This window comes from Phascolarctos cinereus, unplaced genomic scaffold, assembly GCF_003287225.1.
Source record: "Phascolarctos cinereus isolate Bilbo 61053 unplaced genomic scaffold, phaCin_HiC Scaffold_4;HRSCAF=312, whole genome shotgun sequence".
NCBI classification, from domain to species: domain Eukaryota; kingdom Metazoa; phylum Chordata; class Mammalia; order Diprotodontia; family Phascolarctidae; genus Phascolarctos; species Phascolarctos cinereus.
In genome coordinates, this window is record NW_027555847.1 from 365393876 (window position 1) to 365406335 (window position 12460).

At 38.8% G+C, this 12460-nt stretch overlaps 1 long non-coding RNA gene across 1 annotated transcript; it reads right to left on the reverse strand.

Moving 5' to 3' along the window:
• Positions 1–332: 332 nt before the first annotated feature.
• On the reverse strand, positions 333–12171 carry LOC110213378 (uncharacterized). Its single transcript, XR_002325987.2, has 3 exons — positions 12057–12171; positions 1517–1579; positions 333–694 (listed from the first exon to the last, which is right to left on the reverse strand). It is a non-coding gene; the product is annotated as an uncharacterized LOC110213378 (long non-coding RNA).
• Between the last annotated feature and the right edge of the window lie 289 nt (positions 12172–12460).

Genomic DNA, 12460 nt, shown 5'->3' on the forward strand with positions numbered 1-12460 from the left:
GACCAAACTTGAGAGGGAGATCTTGGGAGTTTTAGGAGCCACACCCAGCCTGATAAAAGCAATCTAATCATTCATTTTGATTAAATTCAGTAAGTAGTTATTGAGAGGTAATCTCACTAGAAGATAGAAGCTTGCCTAAGGGACAAGAACACCAGGGTTCAAGTCCCATCTTGGACACATTCTGGCTTTGTGACTCTGGGAAAGTTGTCTAACCTCTAAGGATGCTACTCACACCCTTCAAGGTTGGAAGTGGCAGGGCAGGTGCTGATCTACTTTGGGAGAAACAATTTCCTTACTGGGAATTCCTTGAAGCAATCAATGAAAATCACAGGTCTGGTTAAAAAAAAATGTATTAAGTGCCTAGTATGTGCCAGGCATGATGCTGGAAGTACAAAGACAAAAATAAAATAGTATGTGCTCCTAAGGAGCTTGCAGGGGAAACATTTTGTTTAACAACATATGCAGGCAAGCAAATCCAAGATATACCCAAAGTAATAGTGGGAGGAAGATGCTAGCAAACAGAGAATGGAAAAGAAGGTGTTGCTTGAGAAGAGCCTACAGAAGATTCCAGGGATTCAAAACTTCTTTGAAGATCGCTTCAGGCTAGTCCTAAATGATAGCTGTGGATGATGAGGAATTTCTTTCAAACGTGCTCTGACTCTTGAATTTCCAGTGATAGAAGCAGCTTCAGGCCCTGAAAGGAGGACAAATTCACGAGGGAAAAGATCACTAGAGTTTAATATCCTTTGTGGAATGAATATCCCCAGAGAGCCTGCCCCAGTGTGAATGGCTGCTAAGTACTCCCAGCACCAAATAGAAACCCTCCTAAATGCTGGATATTTTCAGAAACTCCAGTGTCCAGGGTCTTGCCTGGAGGGCTTAAATTGGGAGGATGGAAGGTGACTGGCTAATCTGTAGAAGATGACTTTGTGTAGTTTTCATTGTGACAAAGTGGTACTATGGAACTGATGATTTCTCACAATACCAGGTGCATTACAGATTGGTGTGTGGGTTTTTGTGAATTGGCTGCATATAAATGAGTAACATTTAAATAAAAAGGGAATCTAGAAACTTTCAGGAGTTTTTGGCTCTTATTTATAGCTACACAAATAAAATGCTTATTTCCCTTACCTTATGAATTAACATCACAGCATTCTTTTGGAAATACTTAAACCAGATTTACGTGCATTGATATATTAGAATGGAATATACTGCCTGGATAGAGAAACAGACTTTTTTTTTTTTAAATTTGAGGCCCTGTAAGCATGGGGACAAAGAAGGAAGGAAGTTGGAAAGATTGAGAGACCAGATTTGGCAGACAGAATTGAGGAGGACACGCCAGGTAAAGGAGAATGAGTGGGAGAGGTGGCTTGTCCTAAATGAGTGAGCACTCCTCAGGTCTACCATGTGTACAGTCACACATGGCACAATCACACCCAGTCTGGCCTGGGATGTCTTTCCCTCTCCACTTTGCCCAAACTCATCCCTTCTTTCCTCCAGCTCACTCAAGACTTACCTCATTCAAGATTTTTTGAATTATTCCATCCGCCTCCAGTCATTCTAAGCATGGTATCTGTAGCTGCATTGGGAGACACAGCTCAGGGTTATACATCAACTCTTTCCTCTCCCACCTCTCCATTCCTGATGCTTCCTACATCTTAGATGACTTAGCACTTCTTGGGATTGCTGTGAGGAAACTGTAAAGTGTAAATCCTCTAAATATTGGTCACTGTTATTATAATGGAAAACATGCTAGTTTCCATTTCTATATAAATCTTCTTGTTTGTTCTATTTCAATCAACCACTCAAACAGTCAAAAAGCATTTATTAAGCACTTATTGTGTGCCAAGATCCATGTTAAGCTTTGGGGATGGAAATAAAATGCTAAAAACATTCTCAGCCCTCAGGGAGCTTAATTTCTCATGAGGGAAGCAACATGTACACGAGCAGTTATTAACAAGATACATACAGAGTAGATATAAGATGACTTCACAGGGAAAGGCAGCTAACTCAGAGGACTGGGAAAGATCTCCTACAGAAGGTAAGATTTGAGCCGAGCCTTAAAAGAAGCCAAGAGGGGCAGCTAGGTGATGCAGTGGATAGAGCACTGGCCTTGGAGTCGGAAGGACCTGAGTTCAAATTCAGCCTCAGACATATAACACTTAACTGTGTGACCTTGGGCAAGTCACTTAACCCCACTGCCTAGCCAAAAAAAAAAAAGCCAAGAGGTCAAGATAAGCAGGGAGCACTGGATGCTTCTATCTCCCCCATTTTATAGGATTACACAGAAAGAATGTACTCTTATCTAGTCTTTCTTTTGTATAGCATCTATCCCTGGTAACCTGGCAGAGTGCATGGGGAGCAGGCCTCAGAGTCAGAGATTCTAGGTTCAGCTCTTGTCTTTTATCATATTGACTGTGTGACCCTGCAGCAAATCATTTACCCTCTCACTCCCAGCTAAGTCTCCAAGACTTTCCATTGCCTAATAATTGCCCATCTATGTTGGTAGAAGGAGTTTCCTCACCAGATACTCCCTAAATCATTGGAATTATGGATCTGGACAAAAGATCCCTTCCTTTCCATATATCTTAAGCATAGGAGTTGTCAGGATCACTCATTAGTGATATACTTAGTATACACTGCCTTGTATTGCTAGCTATCTTTTTATGTCCACTGAGTTCCTCAATTACACTCTTATTTCCTCTGGGGAAGGGACCAAGGTACTGTTCTTCAAGTCCCTCACAGAGTTTAGCACAATCCCTTGTACCGAGGATCATAGATTTTGTTCTAGCAGGGACCTTAAGGTCATGAAGACCAATTTCTCATTGAACAGATAAGGGAAGGGAGGCTCAAAGATCACACAGGGAGTGAATTGCAGTCAGGATTTAGGCACAGGTCTCCATCCAGCATTTTATCCTCTGCACTACGGCTGCTCTTCTAATAAATATTATAGAAATATTTGATTGATACCCAAGAGCTCACTGGACCACTAGGCACAGTCAGTAACTGTCTTTGTTTTCTGGGAGCAAGCTTTGTCTGGAATGGAGGCTTGATTGTAAGGTGTTATGCACATTAACAGATTATCAATTTTTTTAATAGATGTGGCTACGTTTAGCAGCATCTAAAATCAGAGGCTGGGTGTCAATTGTGACAGAAATTGCCCCATATCAAAACAGGTCCAATGTTAATTAAGTCAGAATGAAAATAGGGCTATTTGATATGGCAAAGTGACTGCAAGTCGGATTGTACATGCGTGTGCATGTGTTTGTGTGTGTGGTAGGGAGAGGGTAGAGGTGGGGGGCAAGTATTTGAATTCAAAGGGACAAAAGTGTAACAAACTGAGTCCTAGGACCAGGATTGTGATCTAATGGGCATCTATCTTCTAAACCATCTCCAAGGGGAATGAATCTGTGTGACCCTAGAAGGTTTTCAGGTACTAATGGAAAGGGCCCTACCCTATTTACTTACTTGTTCTTTTATTCCTTTGGATCTGGGGTTTATAAAGAATAGACTTAATTTTCATTAGACAAAATCATCTTTTTGAGATTATCCAAATACAATAAAACACAATTGTGCTTTTCAAAGTCAGCTTTAGTGAGTAGGGACCATTATTATTATTGTTCTTTTCTTTATTGCTTTCTGGTCCTGAAAATGAATTAAAATCAATTGTAACCCCAAAAGGAAGGTCTGTGTCATTATCTCTAATTTCCTAGTGGGAAACCAGAAGTGGAGAACAGTTCCAGTGACTCACCCAAACTCACACACTCTGGTTGGGTCTCTATAGCCAAAGCTAATGGGATTAGAGGGAAGCAATCATCTTGAGAAATCAAGTTATAAAAAAAAAACAGCTTTGGATTGAATTATCTTATAATTGTCTCCATTCTCCCCCTGATGAAGGCTACAAAGATCTGGATCTCGTGGAATCTGGGGCAAGTTACTTTAGTTTCTACCTCTTTTGTTTCATCTGTGAAATGGGGATGGATATGATGGTTTTTCTCTTTTCCATAAATTTTTTCTTTTTTAAAAAAGTTCTTTTAAATTAATAAACATTTTTTTCTCCTTTCTCCCTCATTTTCCCCCACCTCTTCCCCATGGGGGAAAAAAAAAAGACAAGCAAAATCCCTGTAACAATTATGCCTAGTCAAACTAAACACATTTCTGTGTTAACCTAGTAATGCTTTTCCCACACTTATCAGGCAAATGTAGTTAGGCCTAAGAGCATGTGAGCTATGAAGAGACTTGTGTCCCTAGCTTGTAAGCAGCTATCTGAGCTGTTTAGGTGGCAAAGTGGATTGAGTGCTGGCCTTGGAGTCAGGAGGATCTGAATTCAAATCCGGCCTCAGACAATTACTAGCTATGTGACCCTGGGCAAATCACTTAATCCTGCTTGCCTCAGTTTCCTCATTTGTAAAGTGAGCTGGAGAAGAATGGCAAAGCACTCTAGTGACTTTGCCAAGATAAACTCCAAATGGGGTCACAAAGAGTCAGATACAACTGATTGACAAAAACAACAGCAAAATTCCTATGGATGATGAACAGTGTCAAGAAAGAAAAGAGGAAAATCCTGGGAATTGTTTAGTATTTGGTCAGGCAGTGGCCAGTAAAATTGTTCTGTTTGCTCTAGTAATGGAAACAGTGACATGGCACTTCGGCAGGGATGAATTTCTTTCTATTTGCTCACAAAGAGCTGATATTTTTCTAAGATCCTTTTCTTGGGAGAATATCAGCAATCTGGTCCCTTGTATAACCAACCAAGGTCGACATTCATTTGTCAAAGAGAAGGCTCCTCCATGCAAAGCATCAACCTAGAATGATTTCCCGTGGCTGTTGGGCCCCTTTCCTTTGTTTCTTTAAAAAACACATTCTCTCAAAGTGATGGAGGAGTGTTTGGGGGAGGGGGACTGGAAACCTTCACTGCCCTTTTCCTTTGACTGCTATGTCATCTTCATCCCAGATCTGCCATCTGATCTGGGTGAACTTGGCAAAGTCACTTAAACTCTTGGGACCTCATTTTTCTAGCACTACCTACTTCACAGGGACATTCAGATGAACAGATTCACAGATTGTAAGGGATAGAGAGAAACTTGGCAAGGGCTAGCTTCTTTTTCCAGATCTAGAAAGCCAGGGAGGTTAAAGCAACTTGTTCATACAGTGAATTAGTGGCAGAGCCAAGATGAAAACCTGCTCTCCTCACTTCCATTCCATTGCTCTTTTCACTATGGTGGAGGTGCTTTGAGCACTTAAAACTCCCAGACAAGCATAAGGGAAGAAGTCCTAGCAGACATTCTTTTTGGGTGGTTGAATAGTTCTATAAAGCACCTAGGATCCAATTTGGTTGACTATCTCTTTCACATCCCAAGCTATGCTGGGAAAACAAACTAAACCTTTTCCCAACCTTGTTCCTTGGTAATAACATCTAACATCTGTATTGTGCTTTCAGGTTTGCAAAGTGCTTTACATCTCTTATCTCATTTGAGCCTCACAACAACTCTGTGAAAAAATAAATTCCAAGGTATTTACTCATTTTATGGCAGAGGAAACTGAGGTTCAGAGGCTCACACAAGCTATGAAGTCTCAGAAACAAGTTTTAAATGTACATTCTTCTTCAGGTCCTGCAGCCTATTTCCTGTGCCAGGCTGAGGATATGGGAAGTTGACTCTCTTTGGGACTGTGAAGTTTGTGGACGCTAAATTTCTGAAGAGTCCAGGGCTAGAAGAAAACTTATCTAAGGCCCTGTTTTATACTTCAATGTTTTGTCTTTTAGATGTGTCTGTTCACAGTTCTCAGGGCACCTGTTGGGGTTTGGGCTTAGTATTTACCCAGAGACAAGGTTAATTTTGTTCACTTAAGCAGAATGCATATTAGGGTGTTGTGCGATTGATGTGAATAAAGGCACAATACCAGGTTTCCTTTTACATCCTCTCCACACACTTCTCTGAGGGATGCTCCTGAGTCTGAAAAACTGTGCGTGATCCAAGCTCTTAATCACTTGAAGGTTCCCCATACCAGGGTAGTCAAATAACCAAGAACAGAAAAAAAATACAATCACTGAGGCAACAGTGCAGATTTGTTCATTAGACTTCTATGTATTTCATAATGATGATGATTGCTAGACTTTATATGGCGCTTTAATGTTTACAAAACACTTTTAATATTTGATCTCATTTGATCTTCGTAACAACCCTCTGAGGTAGGTGTTTTTGTGATACCTATTTTACATATAAGAAAAATCGGGTTGAGAATAGTTAAGTAACTTGCCCAGCTGGTGCCTCTCAGAGGCAGGTTTTGAATTCACATCTTCTTGATTCCAAGTCCACTCTATCCACTTCACTTTTAGAAATATTTCCATTTGCCATATTTCATCGTAATGTAATGGAGATGTAATGCTTTTTTTAAAAAAAGGAATCTCTGAATTGCATAGATGACAGTAAATTCTCAACAGATAATTAGAAATAAAATATCACTTCTGCATAGGGGTATGAAAGAACTTTGAACACCTATATATCATGGTAGGCAGCTAGGTAGCACAGTAGATAGAACACCAGGCCTGGAGTCAGGAAGACTCATCTTTCTGAGTTCAAATGTGGCCTCAGACACTTACTAGCTGCGTGACTCTGGGCAAGTCACTTAACCCTGTTTTGCTTCAGTTTTCTCATCTGTAAAATGAGCTGGAGAAGAAAATGGCAAGCCATTCCTGTATCTTTGCCAAGAAAACCCCAAATGGGGACACAAAGGGTTGGACATGACTGAAAACACTTAAACAACAATAATATAAATATCAACTTGAAACCTGAATTAGAGCAACCTGCCTCTTTAGGAAATATTTCCGTGGATGATAGATGAAAGGCACTCTTTCAGAAGGGAAGAGATTTGGGAGTAAATATATGATGCAGTTTAATTTCAGCTGGTTCATCCTTTACTTGCTCGGTTGAGCAAGGTTAAAATGTAGGGTACAGAGGGTAAAGTCAGGAGTACAGAAATCTTCTGTGACCTTAAGTACCATGTGATTCTGGGCCTTCATACCCAATATATGGGAAATGGGTATAATACTACCTATAAGCTGCCTACCTGTGACCTGCTGTGAGGTTGCTTCCTTATGCTGAAGTTTATTTATTCATTCATTCATTCATTCATTCATTCATTTATTCACTCATTTATTTATTTATTTATCTATGCATTCATTTATTTATTTATTTACTTGCTTACTTATTTATTCATTTATTCATTTATTCATTTATTTATCTATTCATTCATTTATTCATTTATTCAATCATCTACTCATTTATTCATTCATTTATTTATTATTTATTTATTTGTTTGTTTGTTTGTTTGTTTGTTTGTTTATTTATTTATTTATTGTAGCGGTAAAAGAGGAGGGCTGGACTGGAAGATCTCTGAGATCATTTAGAGTTTCAAAATTTTATTATTCTCTTATTCTGCCCTGTAAAGCTCCTCTGGAGAATAAGATAATGATTGATTGATGCTAACATGATCTTGAAGCTTTTTGGTTGGGACTCAGTTTCAAGTGGATTGTATGTTATTTTAAGGGTAGAAATGAGGTTTTCGTAAGTGATGGTAGGGTAAAATTTATGCTTTGCTCTTTAAAGGATCTAAAATTTCCCAGGATTCAAATGACCCATTTGAAAAGAAAATCACTCACAGATTGGTAATTGTGACAAGTCTAGGGAGTAACAAAAGATTGAGTGTGTATTTAGTGAAGATGAGAAGTAATATGCTGAAGCCCAAATTAGACTGTTATTTTCTGAGTTTCTTAAAGGGTCTTTATGCTTTGGATAGGGAGATGGGCTAAATGAACTCTAAGATTTCTTCTAATTCTGAGACTCAGCGATCCTGTGACTTTCAGGGTGGCATGATCTCAAATTATTTGTCGTTCGTCCATTTCTCCAGTGGTCTCTGGGTTAAACTGCAATTCTTGCTTTTGGGAGGGTAAAGGAAGAACAATGACCAGTTGTTCCCAGAAAATTTTCTAGAGGCCTGGCATCATAAGAATTTTCACTTTTAGGGAACTGAGCCAAATTTATAAAAATAAAAGCCATTCCCCAGGTGATAAATGGTCAAAGGATATTAACAGGCAGTTTTCAAAAGAAGAAATCAAAGCTATCTACAATCACATGAAAAAAATGCTCTAAATCACTATTGATTAGAGAAATTCAAATGAAAACAACTGAGATACCACCTCAAAACTATCAGATTGGCCAACATAACAGAAAAGAAAAATAACAAATGCTGGAGGGATGTGGAAAAACTGAGAAACCAGTGCATTGTTGGTGAAGTTGTGAACCAGTCCAACTCTTCTGGAGAATAGTTTGAAACTTCACCCAAAGAGCTATAAAACTGTGCACACCCTCTGACCCAACAATACCACTACTAGATCTATATCCCAAAACAATCAGAAAGGGAAAAGGACCTATTTGTGCAAAAATATTTATAGGAGCTTTTTTTTCCTGGTGGCAAAGAGTTGGAAATTGAGGAAAATGCCCATCAATTTTGGAAAGGCTGAAAAAAGTACATGATTGTGATGGAATGCTATTGTGCTATAAGTAATGATGAGCAGGATGATTTCAGAAAAAACCTGGGAAGACATATGAATTCATGCAAAGTGAAATGAGCAGAACCAGAAGAACATTGTACACGTTAACGATGTTGTAATGATAGTCAATTGTGAACGATTTAGCACTCTGATTAAGACAATGAACCAAGGCAGTTCTGAAGGACCTATGATAAAAAAAAATGCTATCTACTTCTAGTGAAAAAACTGATGAACTCTGAAGCATACTTTTTTACTTCATTTTTATTATTTTATTTTATGTTTATTATTTTATTTTGTTTTCTTTTGCAACATAGCTAATATGGAAATATGTTTTGCATGAACTTTGATATAAGAGATATCAAATAGCTTGCCTTTTCAAGGATAGGGGAGGAGCAAGAGGGAGGGAGAGAATTGGGTACTCAAAATTTCAAAAAATGATTGTTAAAATTTTGTTTTACATGTGATTGGGAAAGATTTAATGAAATAAATAAAAATAAAAAGTAAAAAAAGAATTTTCCTTTCTGGACATCCTACTTCCCATTGCTTCCATCAATGGTTGTACCTGAGGCCAGGAGTGGGTGGGTGTGAATTGACAGCAGAGTAGAAGTTTGGCCATTTAAATCACACCATTTCTCCACACCCCAGTCCCTACTATTAATTCAGACATTTAAGTATAACAATGGCTTAATTAACAAATCTTCTGGGAATGTAGCCTCTATTAACTAGTTAGCTGAGGCACCCAGAGGTTTAGAGGATGTCCCAACCCCCTCAGGACTGGGTTAGTTGTGGCAGGGGCTATAGAGGAATAAGCCAGTGCTTTGGCTTCAGTCATCTTCTAAGTGAGCTGAAGGCCTGGCTGACCTGCGGGCTGCATGCTTATCCCTCTCAAGGTCTGGGCACCTGGGAATGTAGGCGCTTTCTGAACTGTGGCCATGTGTAACTTCTATATTACTGAATAAAGGATTATATGACAGTGAGAGACACCCTCCCTACCTTCTCCCCCTGTTCCCTGCCTCCTCCTCCTCCTCCTCCAGTAATCCATAAAAGACAGAGATCTTAGAAAACTCATCTGCCTGACAATTTACAAATGGACCCATTTCCTGGCTGTATCTGTCTAAAAGCTCTATATCCCTTTTATGCATTTCTTTACCATTTATTAGATTATAAACAACTTGAAGCCGTGGGATATATTTTCTAAATTCTTTTTAATGCCCCATTATGCCTAATACAATATTCTAGTACAGTCGTTACTGTTTAAAGAATTTATTCCAAGTCATCATATAAATAATCAACTGTCTTGGAACTAAAACCAAGGAACTTTGGTTTCCTTGCCCTTCATCCCTATTCTAGGAATTCCACCTATAACTCCTGCAATCCCTCATCATCAATTAGTGATATAAATTTTTTTCCCTTACAAATCTCCTGAAGACCAGAATAAAAAGCAAACATGGGGAATACAGGAAGATGAGGAAGCCCCTTCAGTGGAAGGCAGTTGTCATGCCTTGTATTTTAGGAGCACTTTGTGCAGGAGCGGAAGATTTCTGAGCTCTCTTCTGAACTAGAGGGAGTTTTGCTTTGAATTCGCCAGGGAGAGAGCAAAGAGAGCCCTGAACTTTAAAATGATGACAGGGCACATCTTTTACAGTTTTCCCACAGCCTTAAACCCCTACCAACCCACTCTTATTGACAAATGAGAGGGCCAGGGGCAAATTAATTATTTTGGCACTATTATCATACAGACCAACTCAGAACATTTATTTTAAGCCGAATATTAAACCTATTTATTTTCTCTTCTAACTCCTAAGCTTTTTCTTCATAGCAACATTGTTAAAGCCCTTTGCTCTAGAAATTGTTCAAGTCATTTCCATAAGAATTTTATATTCTGTAGTTTGCAAAAGCACAAAAGTATTAACTCCTAAACCTGCCCCCTCCCCTTCTTCCTCCTTTAAGGTGTGAATAATTCTTGGGGGAATGCAGAGAGGAGGGAATATGCCAAAGTATCAGAGAAATAATGTCAGGCATCGAAGGAATATGCACTTTCCCATTTTAAAGAATGTAGTTTTGTAAAGATGAAACAGGCAAAATTCTAACTCCAAGCTTTAGTTTGTAGTTTTCTCAAGAATCCCTAACAATTTCTTTTTAAATATTGGCTCATGTATTCAGTCATTCTGGTTGCAGCCCACCTTCAGATTTATGACACATTATTTCCCTTTATATTCTCTGCCTCTCAGGGAAACTGATGCACTTGCTCTTCCCCAGTCTCTGAGCTCTGTTTCCCAACTCTGTAACTTTATGGATTCTGTCGCCCAGTACTGGACTACACTCCCTCTTCATCTTCTCTTCAAATTCCTAGCTTCCTTCAAGGTTCTGCTATGAGCCTTCTCCTAGGGAAACCTTTCTTTTTCTTTTCTTTTTCCTTTTTTTTTTCTTTTTGGTGAGGCAATCAGAGTTAAGTGACTTGAACAGGGTCACACAGCTAGTAAGTATCATGTATCTGAGGCTGGATTTGAATTCAGGTCCTCCTGACTAGAAGGCCAGAGCTCTATCCACTAAGCCACCTAGCTGCCCCAGGAAACCTTTCTTGATTCCTTTAATTGTGAGTATGCTCTCCTTCCTCCTCAAATAATTATTTTTATATATAACAATAATAACAATAACAACTAACATTCATGTAACATTGAATAATGCTAGGCACATGTGTACATGCACTCATACATGCACACACATATATGCACATAATCGCATAACTATACATATATGTACAACACATTCGTACAGGCACAAAAATCACAACATGCACACGTGATTTTACAACATGCATACACACACGTGCACATATAATGTATAGTCACGCAATTATACATATACAATGTATAGATGTAGATATGCATGATTTATACATGTATATATAAACGTGTATATTTACATGCACATACATAAAATAGATATGTGCTTGTGTGCATGCATATATGTATACACATGTATGTATATGTGCATACATAGGCATATACATGTATATGTGCTTTGTGTATTTACATGCATGCATGCATGCATGCGTGTGTATGTGTGTGTGTGTGTGTATGTTTGTTAACATATTGTATCTATCCCCCAAGTAGAATACTAATTCCTTGAGGGCAGGAGCAGGACTGTTGTGATTTGTCTTTGCATCTCCAATGTCTGGCATGGTACTTTGCATGGTTTCTTCCATATACGAAGTGCTTAATAAATATTCATTAGATTAGATTTGGTCAAACCACCAGAGCAGACAATTTCTTTCTTCATTTTGAGAGTAGACCCTTGCCTTCAAACCCTGGGCCAACTGTAAGAGTAGTGTTGAGGAAATAAGATTAACACCAGATTTGTGTGTGTGTATGTATTATATATGTATATATATGTGTGTGTGTGTGTATATATGTGTATGTGTGTATGTATGTATAGATGTGTATATATATCTATAACAATGCTAAAAAGGTAAGGGTTTTAAAAACCTTAAGTTTTAACTTACGCAAAAGAGTTTACTCTTTGGTTGCTTTTTCCTTCCATTTTCATCCATTCCAAGGCTCAGGGTCAACACACTAACCTACTCCTGTTTTTCCCTTGTCTCAAATGACTCCAACAGCAACTAACAGTTCTTTCCACCCCCTTACTGCTCCCCCCACCCCCACTTCATTATAAGGTTCCCTCTGTTCCCATTTTCTCTTTCTTCATTGTGAGCAGCTGTGCTCTTTTCTGGGCAATGTGATTACAGCAAATTAGCTGTAAAGTAAAGCCGCACTTTTTTTTTTTTAGGGAGTTGTGGAAGAAAAGATGGCTAAGGGAACAGTAATACAGGGATTATCTTACAATAGTCAAGTGTGGACAAGGAGCAAATGAGTAGCAGAACTATTGCTTCTGGAGCTGGTCCTAATC